General features: G+C 42.5%; 1 protein-coding gene across 8 annotated transcripts in view; it reads right to left on the minus strand.

Annotated features, from left to right (window-relative positions):
* Positions 1–19352, minus strand: part of SPATA13 (spermatogenesis associated 13) — a 207974-nt gene that overhangs the window by 158866 nt on the left and 29756 nt on the right. The window contains exon 2 of one of the 8 annotated variants that reach the window (XM_049867143.1): positions 4768–4836. The exons of the other annotated variants lie outside the window; for them this stretch is intronic. The gene's annotated coding sequence lies outside the window, so the exon portion shown is untranslated. The remainder of the gene's footprint in view (positions 1–4767; positions 4837–19352) is intronic. 8 annotated transcript variants of the gene reach the window in all.

Genomic DNA, 19352 nt, shown 5'->3' on the forward strand with positions numbered 1-19352 from the left:
CAGAATTAGCTCGAGAGCAACTGGTTTGGTTTGGTATTTTACTGGAGTTTGCTCCTTGAGCAACTACGATACGGGCACTGGTATCACCTCATGTCAGATGTCCCCATTTTACTCCATCGAGCAACCTTTGGCAAGAACTGTACCTTTTCACCTTCAATACCTCTGGCCCCATACCCCAAGTGCAACAACCTTAATAGTAATGCTAGGGATTAAACACATAGACTTGACGATATTTTAGTCTCAACAAAAACCACTGATCTTTTAAAATTAAAAATAAAATGAAGCTAAAGCTTGATAATTCTGTCTACCAGAGACAGTCAAAAGCCTAACACAGGTTTAACAGAGAAATGGGATGGTTCTCATAAAATATTTATTGTTGATATTACCAAAACCAAAAAACCAAACCCAGTGCCGTCGAGTTGATTCCGACTCATAGCGACCACATAGGACAGAGTAGAACTGCCCCATAGAGTTTCCAAGCAGCACCTGGGGGATACGAACTGCTGACCCTTTGGTTAGCAGCCATAGCACTTAACCACTACACCACCAGGGTTTCTATTGTTGATATTATCGCCATCAAATTGCTTTTTCAAGTTGAATTCCTAAAACCAGCTTATGCCTACGTGTAGTTCTTGACCATATACATTGGCAGGCAGTGGCATTTCTCACTGCATCCTTGTTATAATTAATCCTCAAATATGGACTGAGAATTTACTGACACTGTGCCAGGTCCAAGAAGACATGGGCCTTGTTCTCAGGAGATTATAACCTTGACCAGGAGACAACAAAAACACAACCAGTGATTTCTGTTGAGACCCAGGTACAACTCCTGACCAACGCACCTCATGTGCTGCCAACATCCTGTCAGCAGAGGCTTGTGTGTTGCTGTGATGCAGAATAGGTTTCAGTGGAACTTCTAGACTAAGACTGACTAGGAAGAAAGGGCTGGTTATCTACTACTGAAAATCAGCCAGTGAAAACCCTACAGGGCACAATGACCTGATCCACAACCAATCATGGGGATGGTGCAGGACCAGGCAGTGTTTTGTTCTGTTATGCATGAGGTAGCCATGATCAGGACCAATTAGAAGGCAGCAAATAAGAATAACAACGATTTTACAGGATTTTTTTTTTTTGTGTGTTTTCCACATAATTTTGGAACAACACTTCAGATTAAAAAATAACACCTATATCATACTGTCATGGATTGAATTGTGTCCCCCAAAACTATCTGTCAACTTGACTAGGTCATGATTCTCTTGTATGATTGTCTACCATTTTATCTTCTGATATGATTTCCTTATGTGTTGTAAATCCTATCACTATGATATAGTAAAATGGATTAACGGCAGTTATGCTGATGAAGTCTACAAGATTAGATAGTGTCTTAAGCCAAGCTCTCTTGAGATATAAAAGAGAGAAGCGAGCAGAGAGACATAGAGACCTCATAGCACCAAGAAAGCAGTGCCGGGAGTAGAGGCTGAGGTTCCTGTGTTGAGACGCTCCCAGACCAAGGAAAAACTGATTACAAAGACCTGCCTCCAGAGCCTACAGAGAGAGAAAGCCTTCCCCTGGAGCCAGCACCCTGAATTCGGACTTCTAGCCTACTGCACTGCAAGAGAATAAACTTCTCTTTGTTAAAACCATCCACTTGCGGTATTTGTTATAGCAGCGCTAGATGACTAAGACATCAATCTTGAACAATGAAGTCCGTATGTCCTCTTAAGGCTCCTACTTGACTTCAAACCAAGCTCAGCACACTACTTTCTGAAGAAGCTGAAACTTTTCTTAACTTTCTTCTTTCTCTCTATACTCAGAAACATCCTTTTTCAGCCAGCTGATTAAAAACGACTTAATAAATGGAATTTTTAGGTATTTCTTCTGGCCTAGGGGCTCCACGAAAGACTTACTGAGACATGAGGGTGCCACTAACTGAGAAAGTTTGGGAACCCTCTGGACCCTCGGATTAAACCTATTTTCACCTCAATTTCAGTCTGGAAAGTCCTCCACTCTCACCAGTCATTTCAGATCTGAGTGGCTGACTGGTAAGTGAAGCTCTAGACCAAGAACTGGGTACAGCTCATCCAGAGAAGCCAATGTGCCATCCAGACAAGAAGTGAAAATGGTTCTCCATCAACTCTGCCTTTTACTGTTCACTCACTAGAATACATGTAGCCCTGGGAGATTATGAAATTATACACTTACACCTCAATCTTTCAACGGCCCGGTTTAACAAATTCTGTATCGTGTATTTTATTCCACAGCAGTACAATTTGGTGGGAAGCAAGACCTGGTGATCCGCTTCCGAGAATCAGCCAGTGAAAACCCAGCAGATCACCATGGTCCAACCCGTAGCCAAAATGGAGACAGTTCAGGAGCCAGCAGTGTTTTGTTGTGTGTGGGGTCACCGTGACTTGGGGGTGACTCAACAGCAGGCAACAACAATGACAAGAGTACAGTTTGGAACTGGAATTGTGCTGCATCTAACCAACAGGAATATGGAGCACTGGTTAATCAGGCTGTTTGGCACCAGAACTTCCTATTACACGTAATCACTGGAAGAAACTCCTCCCTCCGTCCATCAGGTGCCTTCCTGCATCCTTTTAACAATAGTTTCAGTCTCAAAAATGTTGGCTGCCAATAAGACCAAGTCTTGTCACTTCCCTGCTGAAAGACCTCAACTGCTCCCCACCGGGCTGTGCTTCTCAAGCGTTTCCTTTAAATCACTCCAGATAACAGTAATAGGTGAGAGAAAGTCTCTTCGAGGCCAGGTAGCCTCAAAACTCATAACCAGCTTATCATACCCATGTCACAGATGCAGAATCTGAAGTTAGGTCCTAAGATCACACAGCAGAGAGTGACAGAGCCAGCATTTGCACCAGATAGTTTGGACACAGTATCTGTGCTCTTAACCCCACTGAACTGCCTTGTCCTCGGCAGTGGTGTCACTAGCACTTGGTGTCACCAAGTGGGTGGAGCAGCCAGCCCCTCCCTGCACCCCACGTTGGAAGGCCCCGCCCCTCCTAGTCCTGCTCGCCCCAAACTCCTCCCTTTTCCCATTGGCTAAGGCAGAGACCTTCCTCTCTACTCAATGGCTGGTGCTGCTGCCCAGGCACCCACACCCTGATTGGCAGGTGAGGGGTGTCTGTGTGTAAGGAGTTACTGCACTGGGTGACACCAACCCTAGTGACTGACTGGCAGGTGGCAGAGGGTGGGGGTGTGTGACAAGTTACCACTCTGGGTGACGGGAAACACCAACCCTAGTGATGCCACTGCCTTGCAGACCCTCCTCCGGCAGCGGCCAGGATCCTGGGGTCAGTGTCCCACACCCCTTGCACCCTCCTAGTGACACCACTGTTCCTAGGGCTGAGGATAGTGATTTCAGACCTTTGGTGTGGATATCTACAAACCAACAACCAACCACTGCCATTGAGTTGATTCCGACTTATAGCGACCCTATAGGACAGAATAGAACTGCCCCATACAGTTTCCAAGGAGTGCCTGGTGGATTCGAACTGCCAACCTTTTGGTTAGCAGCTGTAGCTCTTAACCACTGTGCCACCAGGGTTTCCTACAAAGTAAACTTATCCATGGGAGAGACTAAAATAAAAATTCTTGTGCATTATCAGCACCTTATAAAATCAAAAAAGGAGTCTTTTCCCACTTCTCTTTCCCTACTGGAAACCCTGGTGGCACAGTGGTTAAGAGCTATGGCTGCTAACCAAAAGGTCGGCAGTTTGAATTCACCAGGCACTCCTTGGAAACCATACGGGGCAGTTCTACTCTATCCTATAGGATCGCTATGAGTCAGAATCGACTGGACAGCAATGATTTATTTTCCCCCTACCAAGAATAAAAAGGGTTGTCTCAGAATTGGAGGACTCACTAAATTTTGGCCCCAGATATTACTCTATCCTAATTCCTGCCTTCAGGAATCAGCCAAGAAATGAACCCTAACCCTGTTGTTGTCAATTCTGACTCATAGCGACCCTATAGAGTAGAACTGCTCCATAAGGTTTCCAAGGCTGTAATCTTTACAGCATTCACTTGTCTGGCAGTTTTATCTTTAAAGTGTTAAAAAGCAAAGATGCTACTTTGATGACTAAGTTGCATCTGACCCAAGCCATGGTATTTTCAATCGCCTCAAATGCATGCAAGAGCTGGACAATGAACGAGGAAGACCGAAGAATTGATACATTTGAATTATGGTGTTGGCAAAGAATATTGAATATACCATGGACTGTCAGGAGAACAAATAAATCTTGGAAAAAGTATAGCCAAAATGCTCCTTAGAATCAAGGATGGTAAGACATCATCTCCGGTACTTTGGACATATTATCAGGAGGAACCAGTCCCTGGAGAAGAACATCATGCTTGGTAAAGTAGAGTTTCAGTGAAAAGGGGAAGAGCCTCAAAGATGGACTGACACAGTAGCTGAAACAATGAAGTTCAAACATAGCAACGATTGTGAGGATGGCACAGGACTGGGCAACATTTCGTTCTGTTGTACAAAAGGCAGCTGTGAGTCGGAACCTAACAACAAGCCTCCTAAGCTGTGAGAAAATAACTTTGTTTGTTAAAGCTGGCCATTTGTGGTATTTCTGTTATAGCAGCACTAGGTAACTAAGACAAACTCTACCATACCCATTGCCATGGAGTCGATTACGACTCATAGAGACCCTACAGAATACAGTAGAACTGCCCCGTAGGGTTTCCAAGGAGCAGCTACTGAACTGCCGACGTTTTGGTTAACAGCCGAACACTTACCCACTGTGCCACCAGGGCTCCAAACTCTTAACATGAAGAAATCCTTGATAGTAGTCCACATGTCCCTCTCTTTGGAAAAGTAAAAAAAAAAAAAAAAAAAATCAGACTTGTGAATGCTGTAACCCGTGGCAAAAAGATTATATGTAAATCCTATGTAAATGATATCCACTGTGCTGACAGTGACTAAAAGCAGCTATTGTGTCTCACTAAAACCAAAAACCAAACCCACTGCCCTCCAGTTGATTCCAACTCACGGTGACCCGGTAGGACGGAGCAGAATTGCCCCGTAGGGTTTCTGAGGAGTGGCTGGTAGATTCGAACTGTCGACCTTTTGCGTAGCAGCTACAGCTCTTAACCACTGCGCCACGAGGGCTCCCTGGAAAGATTACAGCCTGGGAAACCCTATGGAGCAGTTCTACTTTGTCACATGGAGTTGCTATGGGTTGGAACTCACTTGATGGCACCCAACAACAATAACAACAACAATTTCTTCTAAGCCTCCCTAAGCCTGATTTTTGTTGTTACTGCTTCAAGCTGAGTTTACCATAAGGCCAGCCAAGCAGAGATACGCTTACCCATTCCAGTCCTCCTTGGAAAATGCCTTCCTTCCTAGCTCCACATGCAATACTGGTCTAGTCACCTAAACTCTAGGCAACAGGTGTCCTGGATTCCACAACCAACACCTGGGACTAAGTGCCTTTCCCCCTTCCCTCAGTCTGACTCCCCGGCCCCAGGAGGCTCCTCTACCTCCAGGTTTGACTTGCTGCTCTTGGTTTTATTTTTTAAAATAATTATGGCCTATTCTCATTAATTAACGGAGCTCTTGGTTCCACTCATTCCTCATTTTAAGACTCTTTTGGAAACCACAGCCAACCTTCTTTTCCCTCCCCATGTGTCCCCCTCTCCAGGACCATTTACTTAGGACTTCACAATGTCTCCCATCCTCCTTTTCCTGTTCCTGGCAGTCTGCTTTCTTCACTGAAACAACGAAATAAAGACTTTTGCTCAATGTCTCATTTTACAAATGAGGACCTACGAGACCAAGAATTAACAGCTAGTTAGTGAGTGGCAGGAAAACCTTGGTGGCGTAGTGGTTAAGTGCTACGGCTGTTAACCAAGAGGTCGGCAGTTCAAATCTGCCAGGTGCTCCTTGGAAACTCTACAGGGCAGTTCTACTCTGTCCTATAGGGTTGCTATGAGTTGGAATCGACGGCAGTGGGTTTGGCTTTTTTTTTGGTAGTGAGTGGCAGAGTCTGGCCAACAATGCAGACCTACTACCCTAGTACTACTCAAGTGCTTTATACACAGCCCAGGTGATCCCAGCTCTTCCAGGTAAGTGCCCAGAAGCCAGACCCTTGTGTTAATAAGAAGTCATACCCTGGTGGCCCAGTGGTTAAGTGTTTGGCTGCTAACCAAAAGGTCAGCAGTTCAAATCTACCAGCCTGCTCCTTGGAAACCCTATGGTGCAGTTCTATTCCAACCAATAGTATCGGTATGAGTCTAAATCAACTCATAGGTAACCAGTTTTACCCCTGTGTTAATAAGCATATTAACTTTACCATGGGGGAGGGTCATTATTAAGATTCCAAAATACCTCCAATCAAAACCCAAACTTTGTACATGTGCGCACATGTGTATGTGTTTAACTTTGACTAGCCGATTTTAAAATTTATGTGGAAAAGCAAAGGTCTTGGAATAGCTGAGATACTCCTGGGGAAAAAATTAACAACCAAAAAGAACAAGGAGGTAAGACATCCATGTCAGTATCAAGGGCCTCAATTTTAAGACCAAGCTTAAAGGTTTGATTATTACATGAAATTCAATATTTTCGTTACAAAAATAAGTTTTTGTGTGTGAGGGTTTGACTTGAAGCGACTATTAGATTTTTATCATTCAAAAATGACCACAGAAGTCACAGAGCTTGCTTGGGCTTTCATGGGGCGGGGGAGGGGATGACTAGTCTGAACAATAGTGTTCAGAAGGAAAAGTAATAACAGACATCTTACTCTGATTTTTAGGTTTTTCTTACCCAGGAAACTAAATATTAACCAGCAAAAGCCTACCAGAAAGTGGTCTATAGCAATGCAAATTTGTCTTATCCTGCTAGAAAAGGATAACTTTTCTAGCAAACTGTTACCTCCTGTTGTAAATCTCTACAAGTCTCTTGGCTGCATGTGGGTGGAGAGCAGCCAGGCCAGAAGAAAACTGATTTTGGTGGATCTCGGTAAAGAGGGGGAAGGCAGGTTTCAACCAACCATGTGAACATTAGACAGTGGTTGATCTTCCGTATTTCTTCCTCCTCTTCTCCTTAAAAGCTCCATTGTATCTAGCTTCTTAGAGCCATTTGCTTTCTCTGGACTCAGAATGGCCTCTCTCTATGCATACAGAATAACTGCTAAGAATAAATCTTATGTTCAAATTTGGGTCGGTTTTGATTATTTTTGACAAAAGAAAGCAAAACAATAAAGTCGCTTGATACTCACATATAAAGTTATGCTTAAACCAAAAAACCCAAACCCACTGTCCTTGAGTTGATTCCAACTCACAGTCACCCTATAGGACAGAGTAGAACTGCCCCACGGGAGTGCCTAGTGGATTTGAACTGCCGACTTTTTGATTAGCAGCCTAGCAGCGTAGCTCTTAATCACTTCGCCACCAGGGTTTCCGTAGTTATGCCTACTCAAATAAGGACCCGGGTGGCACAACAGTTAAGCGCTCGGCTGCTAACCAAAAAGTCGGCCGTTCAAATCTATCCAGTAGCCCCATGGGAGACAGGCCTTGTGATCGGCTCCCATAAAGATTAAAAAAACCAAATGCACTGCTGTGGAGCTCATTCTGACTCAGCAACCCCATAGGGTTTCCGAGGCTGTAAAATCTCTAGGCAAGCAGACTGCCACATCTTTCTCTCCTGGAGCTGCTGGCGGTTTCAAACCACAGACCTACTGGTTAGTAGTCCAGGGCTTTAACCACTGCACCCATAAAGATTCCAACCTAGCAAACCCTATGGGACAGATCTCTGTCCTACAGGGTGGTCACTATGAGTCAGAATCAACAGGACAACACCTAACAACTTTCAATGAAATAGTTACATAAAGTAAAATATTATTTAGGAGTATATGTATATATACACGTATATATGGAAAAAATAATGTTAGGGAGTGGTAATCACCAAATTGAGAATCACGGTTACCTCTTCAGGGGACTAAGGAGACCTGGTGGCGCTGTGGTTAAGCACTCAGCTGCTAACTAAAAGGTCGGTGGTTTGAACCCACCAGCTGGTCATCAGGAGAAAGAAGTGGCAGTCTGCTTCCATTAAGACTTATATAAAGTATAATAAATACTTTATCATAAAGTATTTTTATATATTTTATTTGATCTCCCAGAACAATTAGGCCTCATTATTCTTATTTTAAGGAGCCTTGGTGCCGCAACAGTTATGTGCTCGGCTGCTAACTAAAAGGTTGGCAGTTTGAGCCCACTCAGTGGCAGTTCTACTCTGTCCTATAGGGTCACTATGAGTCGGCATCAACTTGACAGCAGTGGGTTTGGTTATGGGTTTTGGTACCATTTTATAATCCCACCAGGAATCTTTAAGAGTCCCAATCCCCCCACAACCTCACCATCATTTATTGTTTTCTGTTTTATGGATCAGTGCCAAGCATGTTTTCATGCATTTGCTGGCCACCTGAATGTCCTCTTTGGTGAAATATCTGTTCATGTCCTTTGCCCATTTTTGATTGGATCTCATCATTTGAATTTTGTGTATTTCAAATTTCTATAATATGTGACTCTTCTGTCCCTAGAGTGTGCAAAGTTGATAATATACTGGACTGGAAATTGGGAAACCAAGATATCAGTCTCAACTCTGTTACTTTCTAACAGAGATGCCTTTAATAAATCACTTCACTTCTCTCCAGTTTTAGTTCTTTATCATAATGTGAGGAAGTTAAACCAAATACATAGCTGTGTTTTATCATAAAGTATTTATATATATATTATTTGATCTCCCAGAACAACTACAACTAGGCCTTATTATTCTTATTTTAAGGAGCCAAGAAAACCCTATGGGGCAGTTCTAACCTGTCATGTGGGGTTGCTACTAGTCAGAACCAATTTGACAGCACCCAACAACAACAACATTCTGATTTTACTGATGAGGAATGTGAAGCTTAAAATGGGTAAGTAACTTGGTCAAAGACATACAGCAAGTGTAGGAACTGGAACATATGCTCACTTCCTACTTTTAAAATTGTCATCATCAGATATGACTTATTCACAAATATTTAAGCACCTTGCCCAAAAATCCTTTTCACAACGTCCTTGTTGCCCTGTAATCAATGACAGTACCTTGCGAGATCCTTAAGAAAATAGATAACATCTTTATATTTTTTATAGCCCTAATTTTTTTTTTTTTTTTTTTTAATACCGTGATCAGAGTCTCTGGGTGCAACAAATGGTTCATGAGCTCAGCTGCTAACCGTAAGGTTTGAGTCCACCTGAAGGCATCTCAGAAGAAAGGCTTGGCAATTGGCTTCCACAAATTCAGTCACTGAAGACCCTACGGAGCACAGTTCTACTCTGATACACATGGGGTTGCCATGCATCGGAACTGACTCAACAGGAACTGATTTTTAATACAGGATTAATACACATTTATTAAATGAATGGGTGACACGAAAAGGATAATAAAAATATATTCTACATAAGGTGGATCATCTTTTAGTATGTTGGGCAAGGTGCAGCTATTTTTATTTAATGTTATATAATTTACAGTATTACTTTATATTAAAACAAATAGGAGCCCTGGTGGTGCAGTGGTTAAAGCGCTTGGCTGCTAACCAAAAGGTAGGTGGTTAGAACCCACCAGCTGCTCTGTGGGGAAAGATGAGACAGTCTGCTTCTGTAAAGATTTACAGCCCTGGAAACCCTACTGGGCAGTTCTACTCTGTCCTACAGGGTCACTATGAGTCAGAATTGACTCGATGGCAGTGGTTTTTGGTTTTGGAGGAAAACAGTTATTAAGTCTACGTGAATATTAGGAAGCCAAATGTAAATTCATGTGAACTTGGAAAGACTGGTGCCAGCACTCCACAGCCTTGACTGCTTGCAGCAGACTCTGTGCTGCACCTCAGAGCCTAGGAAGCACGCCCTCATTCTCCCCAGCATGAGAAGGGCCTGGTGGCACTGCTTGCAGCAGACTCTGTGCTGCACCTCAGAGCCTGGGAAGCACGCCCTCATTCTCCCCAGCATGAGAAGGGCCTGGTGGCACTGCTTGCAGCAGACTCTGTGCTGCACCTCAGAGCCTGGGAAGCACGCCCTCATTCTCCCCAGCATGAGAAGGGCCTGGTGGCACTGCTTGCAGCAGACTCTGTGCTGCACCTCAGAGCCTGGGAAGCACGCCCTCATTCTCCCCAGCATGAGAAGGGCCTGGTGGCACCACCAAAGAAGTACTGACTGTGAAAGTGCTCTCCAAATGCGAGTAACATACGAAGCTTTTATAAAATATACCCCAGGTCCCCTAGGATACTTCAGAAATTCTGCATTAAGCTAAATGCTGTCACTTTCGTTGAATTTCTTGCCACCAAAGAATAAAACTCAAACCCAAATGAAGGCACTAAAATCTGGCACAAATGGTTAAGCACTTGACTAATAACTGAAAGGTCGGTAGTTGGAACCTACCCAGAGGCGCCTTGGAAGACATGCCTAGCGATCTGCTTCCAAAATGTAACAGCCCTGAAAACCCCACGGAGCACAGCTCTATTCTGCCACGTGGGGTCACCATAAGTCAGAATCGACTTGAGGGCAACCAACAACATCTAACTCCCTAGGCAGCTGCCACCCAGATAACATGGGATAGGTTTAATAGAATTTTTTAATATTTTCATAAATGAAACCACACAATTTACAAATGATGACAGTATCCAAGAATACATCCCCATTTCTACAGATGTCTGCAGTTTACACAAAACATTATTTAAGCTAATAAATTCAGCCTTTTCCCCCTTTATGTCTTTCTAGCCAACTTTTTAACAAGTAAGTGGCCCTAGTGGTTCCAGTGGTTGTGCACTCTGCTGCTAACCAAAAAGTCGGCAGCTGGAACCCATCAGCCACCCCGCAGGAGAAAGACCGGACAGTCTGCTTCCGTAAAGATTGAAAACCAAAAAGCCAAACCCATTGCTGTAGAGTGGGCTCCAACTCACAGCAACCTTACAGGACAGAGCAGAGCTCTCCATATAGGGTTTCCAAGGAGCAGCTGGTGGATTTGAACTGCCAACGTTTTGGTTAGCAGCTGAGCTCTTAATCACTGTACCAGCAAGCCTCCCTGTAAAGATTACAGTCTTGGAAACCCTATGGGGCAGTTCTACCCTGTCCCGTAGGATCGCTTTGAGTCGGAATTGACTTGATGGCAATGAGTTTGGTTTTGGTTTGGTTGTTAACAGGTTAATACATATCTACATTAACCAATTTAAGTTCTCCCATATTCTCTTCACCCTCTCTACCCAGGGAAGTGAAACTAAGTATTATTAAAGTGGAGCCAACAAATCAGTATCTTTGGAGACAGGGAAAGAGAAACAAAAATCTTGGAAAACCCGAATGTCTGAATGAGTATGAGTTTGATATAATACTGTATGTCCCAGGCAACAAGTGTTGATGAGGATGTGGGGAAATTGGAACACTAGTGCATTGTTGGTAGTGGGAATAAAAATGGTGCTGTCACTTTGGAAAGCAGTTTGGCAGTTCCTTAAAATGCTAAACATAGAGTTACCATTGTTGTTGCTGTTGTTAGGTGCTGTCAAGTCAGTTTCGACGCATAGCAACCCTATACACAACAGAATGAAACACTGCCCAGTCCTGTGCAATCCTTAATCATTGCTGTGTTTGAGCCCATTGTTGCATCCACTGTGTTAATCCATCTCATTAGGGGTCTTCCTCTTCTATGCTGATCCTCTACTTTACCAAGCATAATGTCCTTCTCCAGGAACCGGTCCCTCCTGATAACATTTCCAAAGCATATGACACGAAGTCCTTGCATCCAAGGAGCATTCAGATTGTACTTCTTTCAAGACAGATTTGTTTGTTCTTGTGCAAGTCCACAGTAAATTCAATATTTTTTGCCAACACCATAATTCAAACGCATCAATTCTTTGAGCTTCTATTGTTCAGCTTTCACATGCATACAAGGTGAACAAAAATACCATGGCTTGGGTCAGGGCACCTTAAAGGTGACATCCTTGCTTTTTAACAGAGGTCTTTTGCAGCAGATTTGTCCAATGCAATATGTCGTTTGATTTCCTGACTGCTGCTTCCATGGGCATTCATTGTGGATCCAAGTAAAATGAAATCCTTGACAATCTCAATGATTTCTCCATTTACCATGATGCTGTTTATTGGTCCAGTTGTGAGGATTTGTTTTCTTTATGCTGAGATCATAATCTTTGATCTTAATCAGTAACTGCTTCAAGTCCTCTTCACTTTCAGCAAAGAGTTTCCATATGATCCTGCAATTCTACTCCTGGATATATACTCAAAAAAATGAAAACATGTCCACACAAAAATGTGTATGCCAATGTTCATAGCAACATTATTCATGATAGTTGTCGAAAAAATCCAAATGTCCATCGATAGGTGAATGGATAAAAAATATATGATATATTCATACAATGGAATATTAACCTATCATAAAAAGGAATGAATTACTGATACATGCTGCAACATGGATGAACCTTGAAACATAATGCTAAGTGAAAGAAGCCAGTCACAGAATGTCACATATAGTATAAACCCATGCATATGAAATGCTCAGAACAGGGAAATAATCTATACAGACAGAAAGTAGATTAGTGGTTGCCTAGGGCTAGGAGTAAGAAGCCCTGATGGCGCAGTGGGCTAAGCGGTTGACTACTAGCAGAAAGGTCAGCGGTTCTAACCTACTAGCTGCTCCATGGGAGAGAAATGTGGCAGGTATGCTTCAGAAAAGATTATAGCCTTGGAAATGCTACGGGGCAGTTCTACTCTGTCCTATAGGGTCACTATGAGTTGGAACTGACTCGACAGCAATGGGTATGGTTTTTCTTTGATGGGGCTGGGGGTAGAGGGTAGTGATGACTAACATGTCCAGAGTTTCTTTTTACTCTGGTACCCATTCAGTGCCCAAATGGCAGGCAAAGCTTCTTAAGTAAACCCCAATCACAGTCTGCAGGTAGCTCTGCAACTTTCACGGGTCCCAAACACTTCCCGGATTAAATTCAAACCCCTCATCCTGGCCTTCAGGGCTCTGACCCTTCAAAACCACCTTTACTTATAACTATTTTCAAAACATTTACTGATACCTGTGATGTGGAAGGCACCGTACTTGATGTTTGGAGAACACCAGGAAGAGTAAGGGATGGTTTCATCTTACCTTATTCCCATACAGAAGTGCTGGGCTTTGGTCAAACCAGAACACCTGCTTTTCTGAAAGTGGCTTCTGCTTTCTTGCCTCTGCTGTGCTTACCACAGGGAAAGCCTCTCAAATTCCTACCAGATCTTCAAGGTCTGCCTCAAATCATACCCCTTTCCATAATCAAATCTTCCCTGTGCTTCTCCAACGCCCTGACCCCAATGGCATCCTGGAGGTGCAGAAGACACTCTGCTCCAGAGCCTGTGGCAGGTGTGCATTTCCCAGGGGACCCAGTGCTAGGGAGGGAAGGACAACCATGATTTTACTTAGCACACAAGGGTTCACCATAGTAAGCATGCACCGACAGTTAGAACTTCAGGTCTTGACTCAGAAGAGACACAGGTGTAAAGAGTCCTTTGGAAATGGTCAGGGTCAGGTGACAGATGAGGCTGTAGAATGGCTGAAGTTGAGAAAGAAGAGAGTGCTAGAAGACCTGTTTTGAAGAAAAGCTATGTTCAGTGGGGAGGAGGAGGAAGATGGGTTGGCACTAAGGCTGAAAGGACAGGAGGGGACAGGGACAGCAGGTGTCACAGTTGCCAGGCAAAGAGTTAGTTTAAGAAGGATAAGGAGATTAGCAACACTGTTGCAGAGAATCAAGTAGAATAAGTACTAAGAAAACGCCATCGATTCAGAAATTAAGAGATCACTTTAAATTAAAACGTACTTTCATTACATTTAGAAATAAAGGCATGGTAAGGAAGAGGAAGTATCTGTTTCCCACTCTGGTGTCAAACTTCTTGAAAGATGAGAGTGGAGAGAGATTGCTAGCAGAGAATAAGAGATGGTTGGGATTGCTCAGAAAGGCAGCCACCCAACCAGCAAGAATTTGTCCAAGTCTACCAATGACTCCTGTAGCTCTGGGGCAGGGAGACGAGCTAGAAGTGCACTGGCAGTGACGGTACAGGGTCTAAAAGGAACAGATCAACAGATGACACCGCTTTGAAAAAAGCAAATCCTTTCCTGCCCAAGTGTTAGCACATGGACCTTGTGTTTGCTTCAACAGCCTCCTTACAGGAAAAAGATTCATGAAAGTCTCTTTGTTGGTTCTGCTCAGCTTGCATAAACCCACACCTACACATCTGACCCATGCTAACACTCTCATTAAATACAGAGCAGAGTAAGTGTGGCTTTATAGACATGAAAGAGCTTTCTTGTCTAATGAGAATTCTCTGAGATACACAAAAGCCAAACACACAACTATTTCCTATTCTCTCTCTGGTGCACCCTTTTTCTTTTTTTCTTCTTCTCAATTTGATTGATGCCTTCAATAGTCCTGTTGCCCATTTCAAACAAGATGCTCTGTGGAGTACTCCTCTCTAAAACCTTCATTTTCCATGCAGGAGATTAACGTCTCTGCAACAGTGCTATGCTTTGCTCTTGCTTCTTGAACCTTAAGGCTGAAAAATTCTGAAACGTAAGTTCTCTGTAGCTATTGGGCCTAGCACCGGTGCCATGATTTAGCAGGCGCACTAGGTTACTCCAAGTTCACCAAGTCATTAATTTTTAAAAATTAAAAATATTTTTCTTAATTAAAATTGCACATATGAAGAAAAGGAACACCAGACAACAAGTATATGAAGTATAACGAGTTGCCGCTGAGCGGAGCCTTGACTCATGGAGACCCCGTGCGTGCCAGAGTAGAACTAGGCTCCAAAGGGTTGTCAATGGCTGATTTTTCAAAAGTAAGTCGCCAGGCCTTCCTTTTGTGGCACCTCTGGGTGAACTCGAACCTCCAGCCGTTCAGTTAGCAGCCAAGTGTGTTAACCATTTGTACCACCCAGGGACTCTGTTTAGAGTACAGCCTCAGGCTTATGTGGACTTATGACTGCTTTTAACAAGTACTGCAATCTTCAGAGAAAATCTTCATAGTAAACCCTGCTTGTCCGCGTGATGGACTAAGGCCAGCCATAAATCAGGCAGTCTCCAAAGTGCTCACAATTACTAAACAAAACGCTGCAAAGTAACTGTGTCCTCTGAACGCACAGCTGCGGTTCGATTTCCACTTGCTTCTGGAACTTTAGGGTCAACATTCTGTCATCAGTGTTGATGGGCTGCTGCTGCTGCTGTCCCCCTCCCACGCCCCTTCCCACTTGAAGCATGTTATCGGCCCCCAGCCAACATATAACAGGTGACTTTGTGTATCTGTGACATACTCCAAAATTCTGTCCTTCTACTATTAATTTCCGATGACTGGTATAACACCTAATCTTTCCACGTTGACTCCCAATTTAAAAAATTTTTCACCTTTGTCTTGTAATTACGTACCTCTACAGGGCAGTTCTACTTTGTCCTATAGTGTCGCTATGAGTTGGAATCAACTCAACGGCAACGGATTTGATTTTCGGGTTTTAGATTAAGTGAGCAGCTGAAAGGAAGATGGCTTCGCTGTATCACATATAAATTGTAATACCCATTTTCCCTGTTTGGTGGTCATAAAAAAAGTTGTATTTATTCGTACATCTTCTAAGTTGAATCCAGGTAATCATAAACCCTCAATACACTGTATCATATGAACTTACCATGCCTATTATATTAAAACCAATGATTGGTTTAAGGCTTCAGAAATGAGACCATACTAAAGACTGGATGTACAGAACAGTCAATAATCATAATAAACATCAAAGATTGTAGAAGGCTATACTAGTGGATTTAAAATTAAAGGAGTAATTATTTCATGTTGTTGTTAGGTACCATTGACTTGGTTCCTACTCATAGTGGCCCTATGTACAACGGAACAAAATGCTACCTGGTCCTGTGTCCAATCTGTCCTCAGGGGTGACCCTGTTGGTGTCAGAAATACCGGTGGCATGGCTTCCAGCATCACAGCAACACACAAGCCACGACAGTATGACAAACTGACAGACAAGTGGTGGCATTATTTCACAGGCAATATAAAACTTATAACTTCACTTGGTCCTTTTAAATTTCGGTCCCTTAAGTTCTCTGCAAAAGTTTGTTTCTTACTGAATGGATCTCCAGATAGCTTTAGAATAAATTATAGCCTTGCATCAGGAAAGCTTAAATTATAGACCCCTAAAAAGCACGCTCATTGCAGTACTTTGTCAATAAATAAAATCCTTTGTGAAAAAAAGATCTTTCATAAAATAAAAGATAACATCTTGCTGAGTGCCGACCATGTGTGCAGCACCGTGTGGCAGGCACTATTATTAATTAAAGCATTTAATTAGAGTCCTTTGAAACACCAACTAGCATCTACTCACAAACACATTTCACAGTGTGGTGCTTTTGTCTCCACTTATTAGGAAAGGCTTATATCCAGTTACATAAAGGGGGGAAATGCCCAAATTTGTGATAAACACAATTACGGAGAAGGTCCCCAAGAGAAGCAAAACAATGCAACATGAATACACTTTTCAAAAGACTGATGCCCATGCCATTCTCAAAAGCAGCAGCCATTTCCTGAGAAATGACTAGCATTCCTATGATGTTCTATGGCAGCAAAACGGTGGTCACTCTCTGTAAATTCTACCTCTTGACCTTGAACTCAGAACAACAATATATAACAACAGATTTTCCCTTATAACTAAAGATGTACTTCATTTAAAAAACAAAACATAGAACTGGACGTATTGTACCTTTTTAAGTCTTCAAAGGGCCATTAAAGAGACCACGGCACGGTAGGTACACCCTTATTTTAGGTCCAGATGCTCTGCAGAATTCAGACCATGAAATTGTCAGAGCTTTGAACTTAGTCCTGCACAGAATACAAAAACTCACCAGTGTGATTTTTAAGTTCGTGCCGTTGCCTAGCATTAAGTTAATGTATAACAACAATTACTCGTCAGAGAGAAAAATCAACAAGTTAAATATAGAGTTCAGAAAAACCAAAACTGGCAACAACAACAAAGTGATAATCTTTGCAGCTTGGTTGGTCCTATTTGTGTGTTTTGTTTGTTTTTCCCATTTCCCCATATACGAGGATCCTTGCTTGTAACTCAACGGCAGTGGGTTTGGTTTGGTTTTGGTTTTTTGCTTGTGACTAAATGGTTGATGGACTGATAATTCCATTCATTACTCATATGCAAGTTCAAGTTGAAGCTGAGGAAAATTAAAACAAGTCCATGAGAGCCAAAATATGACCTTGAGTATACCCTATCTGAATTTGGAGACCATCTCAAGTATATCCTATCTGAATTTAGAGACCACCTCAAGAATAGATTTGACAAATTGAACACTAATGACCAAAGACAAGATGAGTTGTGGAATAACATCAAGTACATCATACTTTAAGAAGACAGGAAAGAAAGAAAAGACCAAAATGGATGTCAGAAGACACTCTGAAACTTGCTCTTGAACGTAGAGCAGCTAAAGCAAATGAAGAAATGATGAAGTAAAAGAGCTGAACAGAAGATTTGAAAGCATAGCTTGAGAAGACAAAGTATTATAATGAAATGTGTAAAGACCTGAAGTTACAAAACCAAAAGGGAAGAATACACTCAGCATTTCTCAAGCTGAAAGAATGGAAGAAAAAATTCAAGACTTGATTTGCAATACTGAAGGATTCTATGGGCAAATACTGAATGACACAGGAAGTATCAAAAGAAGATGGAACGAAAACACAGAGTCACTTACCAAAAAGAACTGGTTGACTTTCAACCATCTCAGGAGGTAGGATATGATTAAGAACTGATGGTATTGAAGGAAGAAGTCCAAGCTGCACTGAAGGCATTGGTGAAAAACAAGGCTCCAGAATTGACGGAATGCCAACTGATATGTTTCAACAAATGAACACAGCGTTGAAGGTACCTACTCGACTATGCCAAAAAGTTTAGAATACAGCTACCTGGCCAACCATCTGGAAGAGATCCATATTTGTACCCATTCCAAAGATCTGACAGAATGCAAAAATTATAGAACAATATCACTCATATCGCATGCTAGTAAATTTTGCTTAAGATCATTCAAAAGAGGTTGCAGCAGTACATTGACAGGGAACTGTCAGAAATTCAAGCTGGATTCAGAAAAGGACACGGAACCAGGGATATCATTGCTGATGTAAGGTGGATCTTGGCTGAAAGCACAGAATACCAGAAAGATGTTTACCTGTGTTTTACTGACTATGCAAAGGCCGTTTGACTGTGTGGACCGTAACAAGCTATGGATAACATTGTAAAGAATGGGAATTCCAGAGCATTTAATTGCGCTCATGAGGAACCTGTAGATAAACCAACAGGCAGTCATTCAAACAGAACAAGGGGATACCGCGTGGTTTAAAATCAGGGAAGGTGTGTATCAGGGTTGTATCCTTTCACCATTATTTATTCAATCTGTATGCTGAACAAGTAATCCGAGAAACTGGACTATACGAGGAAGACTGCAGCATCAGGATTGAAGGAAGACTCATTAACAGCCCGTGATATGCAGATAACACAACCTTGCTTGCTGAAAGCAAAGAGGACTTGAAGCACTTGCTGATGAAGATAAAAAACTATGGCCCTCAGTATTGATTACACTTCAACATAAAGAAAAAAAAATCCTCACAAGCAGATCAATAAGCAACATCATGATTAATGAAAAAAGGAATGAAGTTATCAAGGATTTCACTTTAATTGGATCCACAATCAACGTCCATGAAAGCAGCAGTCAAGAACTCAAATGTCATAGTGCACTGGGCAAATTTGCTGCAAAAGACTGTAAAGTTTTAAAAAACAAAGGGGTCACTTTCAGGACTAAGGTGCATCCGACCCAAGCCATGGTATTTTCAATCGCCTCATATGCATGCAAAAGCTGGACAATGAATAAGAAAGACCAAAGAAGAGTTGATGCCTTTGAATTATAGTGTTGCCGAAGAATACTCAATATACCATGGACCACCAAAAGAATGAACAAGTCAGTCTTGGAAGAAGTACAGACAGAATGCTCCTTAGAAGCGGGGATGGTGAGACTTTGTCTCACGTACTTTGAACATGTTATCAGGAGGGACCAGTCCCTGGAGAAGGACACCATGCTTGGTAAAGTAGAACATCAATGAAAAAGAGGAAGACCCTCAACACGATGGATTGACAAAGTGGTTACGACAATGGCCTCAAGTATAGCAAGGGCTGTGAGGATGGCATAGGACTGGACAGTGTTCATTCTGTTGTACATAGGGTTGCCGTGAGTCAACCGACTCGATGGCACCTAC

The sequence above is a fragment of the Elephas maximus genome, chromosome 23, assembly GCF_024166365.1.
Source record: "Elephas maximus indicus isolate mEleMax1 chromosome 23, mEleMax1 primary haplotype, whole genome shotgun sequence".
Classification (NCBI taxonomy): domain Eukaryota; kingdom Metazoa; phylum Chordata; class Mammalia; order Proboscidea; family Elephantidae; genus Elephas; species Elephas maximus.